Here is a 15,509-nt window from a genome sequence, read left to right as displayed (position 1 = left end):
CCCGTGGTTAGCAAATGCAGCTCGGGCTCTGCTTCCAGCTGAAGTTCTGGGGGTTATTTTCCGTCTGCAGAGGGACCGGGAGCGAGGAGCGGGCGCGCAGCCCCATCTAGCGCCGCGCTGGGATGCCACGGGCTCGCCACCGCGCCGATTCGAGGGATCGAGACAGCAAAAACCCTGGACTACAAACGCAACACGCGTAGGCTGGTGCTGGAATGTAAGCCTGAAGTGATGAAGGGCATGGGAATGAGCCGCTCTCCTTGCTTAGCACACAAGTGGAGCTCTGTTATCCCGTGGTTTGTGCAGTTCTGTGGAAGGGAGCAGTCGGCAGCTCTAGAGGGAGCATCGCTACACGTGCTGTTGGTTGCTCCGTTTCCCAGGGAGCTGGGCTGACGCACGGAGGTCTGTCCAGCCTGTCTCAACCCTCTGTGCCACCAGAGGAACTTGGAGGGCGACAGAAATCCTGAGATCTCCAAAAACATGGCTGGAAAGGGTACTTGGGCAAGCAGAGACCAGCTAGTCCAGAGAAGACCATGCAAAGGGTCAGTAGCAGAGAGAGTGATTCCCTTCTTCCCTCTGCATCGTTCTGGGGAAAGGACCTGGTAGGTTTAGGTACAATAAGGAGGTTTTTCTAAAGTGAGATTAGAGAAGCATTAGTGTGAATTGTGCTGGGAGGCCTTCCAGCACTGGAAAGTTTGAAGACTGTATTGGATAAGCTTCACCCAGGACTGTTTCAGCTGCAGCTGATCCCACCGTGGGCTGGGGATGGATTTAGCTGCCCTGAGGGAGGAAGGGAGTGTTCTTTCCAGCCTCTCTCTTTTTGCGCTTTCGATTTGATGCATGATATTAGACACTGATGCTGGGGTTGTGGTTACTCACCCTTGCTCCTGAGGTATTTTTGGCTCTCTCCTTATAGGACATGCTGTGAAAAAGTCGTAGAACTGGGGACAGGCTGTAGCTAAACTGAAGTTGAGGCAGAGAGGAGGGAATACAAGTCCTTGATTAAGAAGGAGCTGCGAGTTGAACCCCACCATGGCTGAAATTAGAGCATCTCCTGGACTGATTTAAAATGTACAATCCTGGAAAAAGCACCTTATCAGCTTGCAGAGGTTGTTATTTAGTTGGAGATGTGACTTCAGGTATGTTTGAGCACTGGAGCTTGAACTTGCATCTCTTATTGAGTGGTGATTGGAAATGTCATTTTAGGAGAGGAGGCCTGGGGACAAAAGATGTTCCCCATCGTGCAGAAATAAAGAGAAGGCTCAAAACCTGCAGGAAACCTCTTCTCTGCACTTCCATTTAGTTTCTCTCTCCTCCTGTGAAAACAATGTGTGAAATCTGGAGAAGCCAGCTGGAGCCAAAGGACGTAATCGACCCTGACACTGTAAAACACTTCCCTGTGAAATCCTGCCTGCAGCCTGTCCAGGGAGGATTTGCTCCGCGGCTCATTGCACTCTCAGCTGGCATTTTGCTTCAGCTGCTCCTCGCACCTGCAGCGATGATGGCAGTGGGAGAAGCTGCCATGTGAAACCCGCAGCACAGGTGGGGTGGCACAGGGGAGATGTGTTTCAATCTGGGTACAACATACACCTCGTGAAGCCACCCAAGTGAGGAGAAGGGTGGGTTCTTTGCCGGCACAAACTTGCACAGCTGGGAGCTGCACTGATTGATGCCCCAGCAGGGTGTGAGATCACCCATCAATATCCACTGCAGCTGCTTCTGCCATGTCTGATGTCCCTGGGGAATCTCTTCCTCGTGTTTGAAGAGCCTCTGCTTTGTCTCTACTCCAGGTTTTCTGTCCACTGTATCAGTAAAGAGAGAAAGAGAAGTAAAACACAACTGATTGAGACACTGGCTGGGAGAACTCAAGCATTTTTCCCAAGCTCTGCTTATCTCTGACCCTCAGCCCAATCCTTGACTCTAAAGGGATGGTATGCATACCACTCCTGCTCTTGTTTTGGGATATACTTGCAAGCGTGACTTGTTCTTGGCCCCTTAGCTAGTCTTGTGAGCTTGTTCTGATTCTTATTAGGGTATGTAGTGTGTCCCTAATCCAGCCCATGTGACAGTGAAGTCTTCTCCCCCATTCTGGACTGGTTTGCTGGCTGCTAGTGATGGCTGCAGGGTTAAAGCAATGCAATGACATCTTTCAGGCCCCCGCTCCAGCTGACATTGCTTGGAGGTCTCATCCTTTTTAACCCTAAGCTGAATCCTGAGCATATGTGGGCCAGACAGGGAGAACACCACTGCTCTCTGCCCAAATAGCATTTCCAAGATCAGAGCTTTGCTGTCATTTCCCTCTGCAGTCCACAAAAGAGAGTTGCCATAAAATGATCACACCTGGTAGTACAACTTCCTGATGTAGCCGTGAAGAGATCCTGATGTTCGACCCAGCAACTGGCAATCATCAACATGCAGAGTTCCAAATGAAATACATTCCTGTGCAGCTTTCAATCCTTTGACAAAGATATTTCCCAGTGTAAAGCTGCCATGAAATGTGTAAGCCAAAAACATGTAATTTCTCAACCAGTGGTGCTAGGAACACGGCTACAAAATCCAGGAACGAAGCAAATGCACCTGGAGTGATTTGATTCTGGTTCTGACTTTTTTTTTCCCATCTGCACTAGCTGTTAGGCAAGAACTGAATGATGCTCAATTCATCATCTCATAAAAGGGCAATGTGGAAGAAAGGAATAGGAACATCACAGGGAGATGTAACGTGCACATGTTAGCTGAGCAGCTGAAACTGCAAGCCTGCAGTTACCCCTTGTGTTACCATCTCCCTGGAAAGAGGGAGGACATGCAAGTGTGTTCTTATACAGAAACAAGGAGGCAACTGAATCTTGAGGCCCTTAATCCTGCTGATGTGTACAGACATTGCTCCAGGAGGACCTGCAGGTCTAGCACTGCATTCCCATTGGAGAACCATGGAATACTTCCACCCTTTGGAGAACACTAGGGGAAGTTTTAAACTGGTGGATCTTTTAACAGGTCAAATTTTGGTTGTTTCTGGTTTTGTTGGTTGTTTTCTTGGGGGGGAGTGGGGGGGTTGTTTTTTTGTTGGTTTTGGTTTTTTTATATCTGTGAGCCCAGGTTGAGTTTGAACCCTTGGGCTGGGTCCCAATTCTAATATGAGAGCAGTTTGCTTTTTGCTGATGTGCCTGCAGGCAGGGATGCCCACAGCAAGCAGGGCAGGTCAGAGAATGTGTGGCTGCCATTCAGCATGTTGCATTTGCTGTAGCCTGCACCTGGTTTACACTTTGTCCTTGAACAAGTCATTGGTGAGTTGAATGACAAGTATGTATTAATTTTTTTCATTAGATTTACTGAAGAAATAAAGATTATATACTGTGACCTCTGCCGGCTGGTCCCCCAACTAGCTCATGGCTGATTTTAAATAAACTTTACATGTGGGGAGAGTTGTTAAAGGTATTACACGTTCATAAACAATGTAAAAATCTCTGCCTGGGTAGGGGAGAAATAAAGGTAAGTCATTTCCCACCTAGTTTCAGCCAGCCAGCTCTGGCTGCGAAAGTTGGTGGGTACCCAGGCTTGCTTAATCCTGCTGCTCACAGACCTTCTAACTCTGGCTTTTGCAGGTGCAATTTTAGGAGTGAGTTTAGGGTTACAGAAGCATGATAAATGGGGTTTTTCAATTTGCTAGAAAAGAAGATGCTTGAAATTTCAACAGGGAGTCTTTGCAGGCAGGAGTTTCATCCTCATCAGATGGAACCAATGGATTTGATGGCTTCCTTCGCAGCAATGAGCAGGGAACTGTTTTAGGGTCAGGAAACACTGCCCAGCCTCATCTCTGGCTTGAGCTGGAAGGGGATGGAAGGATCAGCATAAGTGGGTGTATGCTCATAATGCTCTTGCTGCTGTGGTTATCCAGCTTGTGCTGCTTCTCCTCCAAAGCCCTTCCTGAAGGAAAATCCTGTGGACAGTTGTGCTTTCCTTGGAGTACCTTGCTTGCCATTGGTTCTGTTTTTTTTCCAACAGACAAAGCTTGGTGGACATAAATCAGAAGGGACAAGTGGAGTGTATGAAACAGGCTACTTCAATATCTGTACGGGGGAATATCAGAAAGTCCTTTGCAGCAGCCAGGATATTCCAGGTTTGGCTAGAGGACTGTAGTCCATAAAAGTTGCTTGGATAGCTCTGGTTCTTTTTCCCCCGAGAGAGGAAACCTTTTTCTCTGTCTCATTTGCTGCTTCTACTGATGCCAGATTTCCCTGTGTGAATGCATTTCTTTTCCTTCACACCCTCAGATAGACTTTCCATTGATAGCTGCCCAAATTTATGGCCTTTAGATCCTGGAGCTCAGCTCTGAAATAGCTTCCTTCCAGATGAAAAGGAGGGGTGAGGAGTTAAAAAGCAGTGGGTTTCACTTTTTTTATCAATTACAGTGCTTCCCAGGCTATGTGGCTAGAGAAGTGCAGAGCTTAGGAAAAATCCAGGCTGAGGACCTGGCCTCAGCATCAAGGATTTCCTTTCTGAGATGAGCTGTTGCTCTGCTCTCCAAAGTAAGGATCTCCCACTGTTTTATGTGATTGTATTGGGGTTTTTTATGTCACACACCTCATTCAAGGGGTATATCTGCAGAGTTTTCTCATGGAAAGTGCAATCATTTTCTGGAACGTGTTGCTGCAGAGTATTGCTGAATCCAGGCACTTAGCAAAATTCAAAGAGAGGTCGGATATTTGTGCGGATCACAACGCTAGTCCAGACCCATAAGGGATTGTGCTAACAGGGTTTGGAGCAGATCTGAACAGTGCTTTCAGGCCTCAGCTGCTCTTTTGTGCTTAGAGCTTAGGAGGAGACCCTCATGTTCCAGAGGTTGTAGTCCTTTCCCAGCAGAGCATTGTGTTGCATATTAATCAGTCCATCCATCCATTCCATCCATCCATCCATCCATCCATCCATCCATCCATCCATCCAGCTGCTGGTCAGTCTCCAGCAATCCCGTATACATCAGGGTAAAACAGCTGGTGAGTGTTGTGCAGTGAGTGCTGGTGGCTGCAGGCTTGGTGGCTGCCAGTCACCCATGTCAAGGTGGCCAAGCTTGAGAGAGCAAGTCAGAACCAATCTGCTTGTTTTCTTTTTTTCTCTATTTTTCAATTAGTGCCTGCTTTTTTTTGCTACTGCCCAGTCCCCTAAAGGGGAAGGGTGATGATGGTGGTGTGTTCCTCTGCTCCTAACACCATTTACCTTTTATTGTTTTACCAGCCATCTTCCTTTTGTATTGAGGGGATGCTCTGCTTTTCTGCAGCCCCTTGTGGCTCCTTCTGGCAACTTGTGTTACCAGGACACCTCCTAAGTGCACCTACACCATCTCTGGCTGATTTTGGTAATCACAGCACCGATACATGCAAAATTGTGTCTGTCTGCCTCATTAGTGCTAGAAAGCACCCGCACGCTCTCGCTGTGCTGTTTAAGTGAGCTTATACTGTGGTTCAAGGGAAGTTATTACCGACTGTGCACTGCTCAGTGTGTTTATAATTCATGGGTGCCAGAGGTATCTGCACCATCTCAGCAGGCTTCTGTGCGCGGGTGCATCGGCATCGCCGCACCCCTCGCTGCTGCGGTTCGGGTTTCCTCATCTCCGCGTGCTGCGGGAGGGAGCCAAAGCCTGCCCGAAAGCAGCAGCGGGTTTGAATCCTCCCGTCTGCACCCTCCGCATCGCAGCCTGACACCGACGCCGCTCTGTCTCGGGTCTGTGTGACCACGCCGGACACGCGGGGGCCGCCCCGCTCCCCGGCAGAGGGCAGTGACAGACAGACGGACGGACGGACGGACGGACCCGTGGATGGGGGGATGGATGGATGCACAACCTACGCCGAGCGCTGTTCTGCTTTTCTCCGGGCTCATTAGCCGGGATCGCGGGCCAGTTAAGCTGGAGCATAAGCCCGGTGCTTGGCTGGAGGAGGCCGGGCTGGCGGGGTCAGGGCTCCGTCTCCCCTTTCCCCAGTTGACGACAGTGCCTGCGGCTCCAGCCCATAAAACCTGACCTTGGTGTGGGTCTTTGCTAGGATGGGGTGGGGGGGAAGGGTTTAAAGAGATCCCTGCACGATGCTAATCCTTGCACAATTCTTAGGGACGATTTCTCTTTTTGGCATAATTTATTTTCAAAGAGTGCTTCAGTGTGGGCTGGGGGAGAACAGAGCTGAAATCCCATATTCTGGCCATAGATGTTTGCCTGAGCAAGTACACTGAGAGCAGATTGCAGACTGAGACCTTGGAAGATGATGCCAGGGGAAAACTTCCACCCTACCATATGCATAAATGTAATATTATGTATTTTTTTCTTTGACTAGCCACCTCCTCCTCCCTTTAGATTCCCTGGTCACAGACTCTGTGCCTCAAAGCATTGCACTCAGAAACCAATATGCACAAACAAAACCTGTGTTTTGCCCAGCAACCCACTGATCAGTGAAATTTGAAGCAGGAGAGCGCAAATAAAACATTCAATATTAACCTATTAAAAATTCCAGAAGGGTCTTTCTACAAATTGACTGTCTCCTGGTTTTCCCTGAATAGCACAGTGTCCTCCTTATACTGCAGCTGCTCTTGTGAGGTCTCAAAAGACATGCAGCTCCAGGCCTGGTTAGCATTTAGATGGGAGACCTCCAAGAGCTTTGGCTGGTTGAGAAACAAGTATTGGAGTTTCAGTAAGTGGCATTTTCCTGTCCTTGTCCTGAGTCATTGTTGAACATACGCCCGTTCCAGCAGCAGAAGATCTCATTCTTCAGTGCTGTCATTCTGGCACCCAAGAGCTCTTCAAAGTTAAAGCCCATCTTGTCAACACCAGATGCACTGAGATACTCTGGGTGTCTGCTAAAGAGGAGAGACACATGTGCAGGACATGGTCCTGGCAGCCATCACAGTGTTCAGCGATGGATGGGACCTTGGAATTCAAGTACTGAGCAAAAATGACATTTTTAATACAGCAAGGGTCAAATTAGGTGATACCAGAGGAAGGAGCTTTGGAAGGAGGGGTTCAGATCTCTCTGTGCTTCTCCCTTTTGCTTGATAGCATGAAGCTGTCAGTAGCTGGTCCTGACCCTTCCCAAGGGTTGCTAACAGCAGCCTCACTTCTCTCCCAGTGCCTGTTGCTCTTACAGATGTATCACTTGCTGTCTTCTGAAAGCAGAACATCTGTCCAGTCTGTGCTTTCTCCAGACTGTTCCAGGTGGGAACCATTACTGCTGATTTACACCTGATGATTCAGAGCAGGAGATAGAGAAGATGAGGATGCTCTCCTCAAACAGGAGCAGGACAAACTGCACCTGGAGAGTTTCTTTGCAGGAATAAAGTGGATGTCTGGAGGGGGCCAAGCTCCATAAGCAAAGGGATTCATCTTGGTGAGACAAAAGAAAGTGTTTTACTTGCCAGAAGTTCATTGCATGGAATCTTTCCAGTGACACCCTGAAGGTCACCAGAAGCTTCACACAAATTCACAACTGGTTGCAGGGTACAGTATGGAGCAAGGGTAGGTTATTTTATTATTTTAGAGCAAAGCACCTGTGCAACATGGATCTTTCTTTTCTTCCTGTGGTCCTGTGTCATGCTAAGGGCCAAACGATCCAAGGTGACTGCATGATGGCTCTGGGCAGGGTGACATCCAGGCAGAAGACACCCTGCACATGGCAGGTATGGAGCTGAGTACCTTTTTCTGAAATATGAAAAGCAGAGAAGAGGAGAGGGTGATTCTTGCACTTCCTGCAGGGCTGGGGACAGCCTGGCTTCTGTGGCCCGATCCTAATCACTCTGTACTCCAAAATGGTGTACTGAACAGAAATTGCACTCACCAGTGAGCTCACCTGCAGAGGCTTCCCACTGGTGGGGACTTAACTGGTGGGGACTTAACTGGTGACTGCTGATGCTTCTGAGGGGATACCATTTTAGACCATTTCCATGGGCTATTTGCAGGGTTTTCCATCTTGAGCAGAAACAAGAAGCCCAATAACAGATTTTCCCTGATTTCATCCTCAGACTGATGTGGGTGGAGAGGCTGTATGGATTACTGAGGACACAGCTGACATTTTGTGGGGTTCCCAGGAACTCAGCGTGGGCGCCTTCAGCCAGGGCTGTTTTGTTTTAAAAGCAAACGTGAGCTCTTGGACCTGGTCCTGTGGGATGCTGACACCACCTGGCAGAAGGGCTGTGCTCAGATCGGGATGACTGTATGTGTTTAATTTTGAGCTGGAGGAGGAGAACTATGGTGAGTCCTGGGTCAGTGACAATGAGGTCTGGACTCCAGATGTGCAAAGCCTGGCAGCACAAGATGGGAAGGCTGTTTAGAGAAGAACATTTTGGAAGTCTGGGGGAGTGCACAGTGGGATACTAGATCTCAAATTAAATCTTCAGCCAAAAAGGGAGGAATCAAGCAGCCGTTTTATCAGGCTGGGCTACTGCAGGAATTGCTTTAGTTGCTGGCCAGGAGTGCTGCTGAGAAATTGGATCCTGCAGCAGCCTTATCTGATGGGTCAAGGGAACAGCTTCCAGATTTTGCAAAGTGGTTCCTCTCAGTGTAAGGCAGTGGGGCAGTGAGCTGGCTTGGGATTGCTGTGTGAGCTTTTGTAGCTGCCCAGTGTTGAGCAGTGCTTTCAACTGAAGGTTGTGTGTGTCTGGAAGGAACAGCAGAGACATTGCTGATACAACAGCAGAGACAGAGATACATTGCTGCTTAAAATCTCCAGAGCTTCTGTTGGTTTTGAAAGCTGAATTATCCTTATTGGTTTACCCCCATGGATCGGGTTAGTGAGGCACTGGCACAGGTTGCCCAGAGAAGCTGTGGATGCCCCATCCCTGGAAGTGTTCAAGGCCAGGTTGGACAGGACTTGGAGCGACCTGGTCTGGTGGATGCCATCCCTGTCCATGGCAGGGGTGTTGGACCTGGTGATCTCTAAGGTGCCTTCTGACTCAAGCCATTCTATGATTCTATTGAAAATGGGAAGGAGGTTCTGCAGCAAATGGTGCTCCTTAGGTACAAAATCTCATGCTTCAGTGCTGGTTATTCACACTGTCAGCTCCTCAGATATGAGTGTGAGGTGGCAGATATGGCAGTTATGACTGTGGTGACTTGCTGGAGCAGCAGGAAGCATCTCCTGCTGCAAGGTTGCCTCTGCACATTGCCCCATCTGTTCCTGTTGCTCTTGGCAGGTGTTTAGTGCCTCCGATGACAAGTGTTGTCACGGCTGCTGTGCCATGAGTGACAGATCCATTTCCAGAACAAAACTCAAGCACTTTCCAGCACCATGACTTTCTTTGAGTGCAGTGTGAGAAATGAGCGACGTCAAAATGCTTCTTGAGTCTTTTGCAAGGACTGTGGCTGTGAATAGGCAGACCAGATATTTTTAGTGTGCTTCTCTTTCTGCTCATGCTGCTCTTGATGTGCTTTGCATGGTGAGAGCCATGCTTCTTTTTAAATTGGATATTTACATATTTTATTGCATTAAAACAGGAGTAAAAGGGAAGTAAAAGAACACCGATGCAGAGAAAGACACTGCCACTAACAGGCAGAAAGGCACCTTGCTGTTTGGAGCCAAGGTCCCTACAAATGTCAGGTATTTCCAGGAGTAAACAGCAGCTGTGTGAATTTCAGGGATGTGAATTCTGAAATAACTACTGAAAGTTCCTGGTATGTGTCTATCAGGTGACCAGTATCTTTGGTGGATACAGACTGTGGGAGATGTTCCCTTGGAAAGCTCAACCAGGAGAGATGGTGAAGGGTCTTGAGGGGAAGCTGTGTGAGGAGCAGCTGAGGGCACCTGGTCTGTTCAGCCTGGAGGAGACTGAGGGGAGACCTCATTGTAGCTACAACTTCCTTGTGAGGGGAAGAGGAGGGGCAGGCACTGATCTCTGCTCTGTGGTGACAGTGACAGGACCCGAGGGAATGGTCTGGAGTTGTCAGGGGAGGTTTAGGTTGGATATTAGAAAAAGGTTCTTCCCCCAGAGGGTTGCTGGGCACTGGAACAGGAGGCTCCCAGGGCAGCGGTCACAGCACCAAGGCTGACACAATTCAAGAAGTGTTTGCACAATGCTGTCAAGCACATGGTGTGACTCTTGTGTCCTGTGCAGGGCCAGGCATTAGACTCAATGATCCTTGTGGGTTCCTTCCAACTCAGGATATTCTATGATTCTATGATACTGCCACAGCAGTAATTTTGGATATGACTCCCCTGTTCAACAGAGAGGACCTGCAGCTGGTTTGCTGTGGAGGTTACAGCTCCTCCCTGCTCTAGAAGGGTTTTCCACAGGCCAGCACTATCAGACATCTTTGTGTCACAGGGGTGCTCATGTAGGAGCTCTTTGGTGCTAAACTGAAGGTTTCAGCTTAGGTTCACCCCCTAACTCAGGTCCTTAACTTTGATGCAGCATCTAAGTTCCCTCTGAAGTCAATAGAGATAAGTTGCTCTAGACCTAAGGTTTGAATTGTCTCCACAGGCTGTAAAGAAAACACAGAAGAGTGAGACATCTTACTAAAAATACAGAGGGATAGGATGAGTCCAGTCACCTGTCCTCAGCACTCTTGACTCTTGTAAAGCCCACTACCCATCATTTTTGCCCATTTCTCTTCCAAGACCACACCATTAATAATGCCCACCCCTGCAGACCTTGGTGTGGTCCAGAATCCCGTCTCACAAGGTGTTACATCAACACAGCTTGTTGCCCCCCTGTTCCTCAGCAATGATCACGGTGCCCCTGTGAGTCTTGTAAAAGTTTGAGTTTGCCATTATGAATTGCTGACATCAATGACAATAAACCCTGAGTGAAGCTCCAGCTCTAGGATCTCTGATGGGTAGCTGAGCTGGGGACCTGTGCTGAACCCAGCTCTCATGTCACCCTCCCTCCTTCCACACCCTAGTCCCAGGCCCTGGCTCACTGCACAGGATCTAGTAAAGAAGAGTGAGTTTTAAAACAGTATCCTATAGAGAAGCATGTCTCCTACATCACCAGAGAACCATGTCCCTGCACCACAGGACCACAATGCAGCATCTCAGCTCTGCCCTGAGAGCACCTCCTTTTGTTCAAAGCCATTGTATCCTGCTAGGGAGCTCCCAGGAAAGCCTTGGGAGCGGGATTTCAAGAGTGGGTGTTATGGGGACCTTTCCACCAGCAGGTGTGGGGCAGAAGGCCAGATGACACCTCGGAGCAGAGCAGGGAGTGGGGCAGGCCCTTACAAGGGAATGTACAGTATGCAGAGCACACGCAGGCAGCGTCCATCAGCCAGTACAGTAGCAGCCTGGAATAGTTTGGCTGGGTAGCCCTGCATGAGGGAACACTCCTGAAATAGGTTGATAGCCCTGATGTTATTTTTGTTGTGCTGGAAACCACAGCCCTGGCATCCTGAGCGGCTGCTGGCTCCCAGGTGCTTGCTCTGGGGTGGGTGCATCCTTATGTGGGAGGCAAGGATGTCACCTTCCAGTAGGGAGAGAAGGGGGATTTAGAGGCAAATGGTGGAAGATTTGTAAAAGGGAGCTTGCAGTGCTCTGTTGAGGAGCAATATGAGCATGGCTTGGGAAGTCAGTAACTTAGGATGCTGAGGGCCAGAGATGGAGGAGAGCAGCCCAGGAAGGAATCCCTCCTCCCTTCTTGCACTGCTTCATCGTGTGCATGGCAGGCAAAGCTCCACTGCTGCAGTCACCTTTGTCTCAAAAGTCCACACAACACAGTAGATGTTTCTGTCTGAGCCACCATCTTGAAATACAGCTCAAATTGTAAAATATCTCCTAAAGTGACAGTCTCCATAGGGAACTGACCAGTGGCCAACCAAATTTCTGGTTCAGTCAAAGACTGTCCCAAAAGCAATCCTAGGGCTGTAGCCTTAAATCACTTAGGACTACTGAGTTTATGAGGTCTGTAGAAACTTTCTGATCTCGGTGATTCATTTTTAGCCAAAAAGCTCTGTTTTTTAGATCTCAGCATGAAGCAAACTTTAGCAGGAAAATAGTTCAACACTCAAAAGCAAATTTTGCAGAAAAAAAGGTGTTAAGCCTAAAATTTCATATAGGAAAGTTGGGAGGAAATGTGCCAAGCTCCACGTATGAAGCAGACTCTGACTTACTGGGTCCTCAAAATAAGTGGCCACTTTTATAAGGTGACAATGATTTCCAGATTGCATGTTCCTGCCTGCTGTGAGTGGGGGTGAAGCAGGCCAGTTTGCTGCCATTGGGCTCCAAGGTGGATCCCTATTTCTCACTGCATCCAAAAGACAAGCAGAGCAAAGAAATTGAGGTTGAAATTGAGGGACTTTTGGGTCATCATATGGCTTCAAAGGGTTGTGCTGAAAGACATGGCAGTTCTAATTACTGAGGTGCCTGCACAGTGACAGCAACGTGACACATGATCATAAAGTGGAGAAAATCTCCAGAAATAGAAGCACATTTAGCTGCAGTGTGTGCTTCTCCCATGCTCCTTTACTTAGGGAATGGAGGGATCACCTCCTTTCCTCCTTCTTGAGACAGTTCCTTTGGTAGATTTGGGGCTTGTTATCCTCTGTGGGAGGGTAAGGAGAAAGGGATGTCCTTTGGGTGCATAGGAGACGCTCCCATGCAGGAATATTTAAGGATCTCATGTTCTTGTGGCTCCCTGGTGAGTCAGGGGAGGAAGTTCCTGTGTTAGAACAGGGACCTGAAAAATGAGTGTTTCAGATGAATATGGAGAGAGGAGGGGGGCTGTAGGGAGCTCACAGTTTTCACAATATCCCATCTATGAATTCCCCATCTATTGCTCTTGGAATGAAATGTCATGGCTCATTTATTCTTGTCACTATTGTGAGCTGCTGTGAACACTCTAAAATTAAATTATACTTTGTTAAAACACCATCAATATGGGCACAAGAAGAAAAATTTTCATGGGTTTGTCCTGCTCCTCTAAGAGTTTATTTCCTACCTTTGCAACCAGCATCCAGGTTTCTCTTGCAATTTCTCGTCCCGCTTAGGAAGGATAAAACCCCTCCTATGGCCCTTCCAGTGAACTTTCTGCCTGGAAATCTCAAAGCTGTGACTTTATTTAGAGCCTGAAGGGGCCAGCTCTGGATTGTGTCAGGCAGGATGTCCTGGGACTTGAGGTCTTGAGAAGAAGTGATGGATAGGGCAAAAAAAACAAAACCAAAAAAAGAAAACCAAAAAAAGAAACAAAATGCCATTTTTATTTCCTTTCCCAAAGGTCTCCTTAACACCATTTCATTCTGAAACAAAATGTGCAAGAGCCATGTGCTGGAATGGGAAGATGGTCTCAATTCACAAGTGTGGGGTTAACTCCTGGGCTCACACTGTGCCTCTCCAGGGCACACAACGACGAGGAGAATGTCTTTGGGCAACCCAAAATGAAAGGACTTTCAAATATTCCCTGCCTTCATCTTTCTTGGGAGGTGTGGGAGCGTGTTCCTGAAGTCTGTAAACTGAGTACATCTGAGGTGAAAGTGTTTTTGGAATAAATATTAAGTGTGTCATACATGGGCTATTGCATGGTGGATTATTGCACAGCTGCAAGAGTGCATTTCTCTCTGTTGTTGAAGTGAACAAAATTCAGTTGGTTTCCTCTAGATGCACTTGTAGATGTGGTGGAACTTTTTGTGACTCTCTTGGAATCAGGAAAGTTACACAAAACAGTTTCTCTCTGATGGTTCCACATCTACCCTCTCTTAAATCTGATATAGTTGCTCACATTTCCAGCCTCCAACAGTCAGAAAGATCCTAAAAAGACTTACAGATTATGAGATGGAAGAAGAGCTGGTGGGATTTTATATAAAATTATTCTATGCCTGTGAGAACAGCCGTTGATTTTTATTGGAAAAATACATATGAGTGCTATGCTTGGTAACAGCAGCCTCAAGATTGAGGCTAAAAGTATGGAAAAATATGATAGGGCATGGTGGGAACGGTTTATTTGCTCTCATGTGGGATGACTGAGATAATACAGCTGGAGTAGATGTGAAAGATAATGTAGCCTGGAAGAGTTTACAGAATAAATCAGAGAATTTACAGAATAAAACACCTGAGTTAGCCTGAGTCTGGTTTAGGTATCTCAGGGGTGTCAGGGAACCCTATTTCATATATGTTTATGCATCTTACACAATTAAGCACAAACCTACCTCTGCACTCTCTTTGCAGTGGAGTCTTGGTGGGCACCAGCCCAAAATAGGTTACAAAAATGGCCAAACTCATGGAAAAGTTATGGTGGGCTTTTTACCTGTAGCTATAGTTCCAAACACAGACACTTTGATGGGACCTCAGCGTGGTGCTGTTGACACACCTGAAGGATGGGATGCCATCCAGAGGGACCTGAACAGGCTCGGGAAGTGGTTCCCCATGGGAATCTCACGCCGTTTAACAAGGCCAGGTGCTGGTGTTACACGTGAGTCAGGGCAGTTCCTGGTATCAGACCAGGCTAGGGATGAACACACCAAGACCAGCCCTGCCAAGAAGGCCTTGGGGGTGCTGGTGGGTGGAAAACTGGACCTGAGTTGGCCACGCACGCAGGCAGCCCAGAAGCCACCCACGACCTGGGCTGCATCCAATGCAGGGTGGGCAGGTCAAGGGAGGGGATTCTGCTCCTCTGCCCTGCTGAGGTGAGACCCCACCTGCAGAGCTGTGTCCAGCTCTGGGTCCCAGCTCAGGAAGGACCTGGAGCTGCTGGAGTGAGTCCAGAGGAGGCATTAAGGTGATCGGAGGGATGGAGCACCTCTCTCATCAGGAAAGGCTGAGAGAATTGGGATTTTTCAGCCTGGAAAAGAGAAGCTTCAGGGTGACCTAAATCCCTTCAATATCTGAAGGGAACTTACAGGAAAGATGGGGCAAAACTATTGACAAGGGCATGTCGTGACAGGACAAGGGGGAATGGCTTCAAAGTGAAAGACAGTGGGTTTAGATTGGATATTAGGAAGAAATTCTTTGCTGTGAGGGTTGGGAGACACTGGCACAGGCTGCCCAGGAAAGCTGTGGCTGCCCCATCCCTTAAGTGTTCAAGGCCAGGTTGGATGGGGTTCTGAGCAACCTGGTCTAGTGGAAGGTGTCCCTGGCCATGGCAGGGAGTTTGGAATGAGATGATTTTCAAGGTCTCCATCCAACCCAAACCATTCAGGGATTCTGTGATGACACTGGGACATCTTAAGTCAAATCTAATATGTCTCTGTATTTGCCTGTGTGTCCAGCATAGTGACACCTCCACGTTCAAAAGGATGTGGGATGTGGGAGTAGGAAGGATCACTTGGATGCACGCAGTGACTCCTGGTGTTTCAAACAGCAGTCATATACAGCCATCATCACACCCACCCCACATCTTCATTAGTTTAGTCAGATCCATCTGACTGAAAACCACTTTTTGTCATGTAGTCCCTATTGGAAGCCTGTTCCAGGCAAGAGCTTCTCAGAGGGTTGTTTTCTCTCTCTAATTTTTTGCCTAATTTATTCCTGGCCTCTTCATACCCGTTTGTTCCTGTGCCAACATTGTCTTTTAGCTTCAATAGCTCAGCTGCCTCTCTGATGCTTGCCCCAATGTATTTATAG

The sequence above is a fragment of the Aphelocoma coerulescens genome, chromosome 4 (genome assembly GCF_041296385.1).
Source record: "Aphelocoma coerulescens isolate FSJ_1873_10779 chromosome 4, UR_Acoe_1.0, whole genome shotgun sequence".
Taxonomy (NCBI): Eukaryota; Metazoa; Chordata; class Aves; order Passeriformes; family Corvidae; genus Aphelocoma; species Aphelocoma coerulescens.
Note: the sequence above shows the minus strand (reverse complement) of the source record.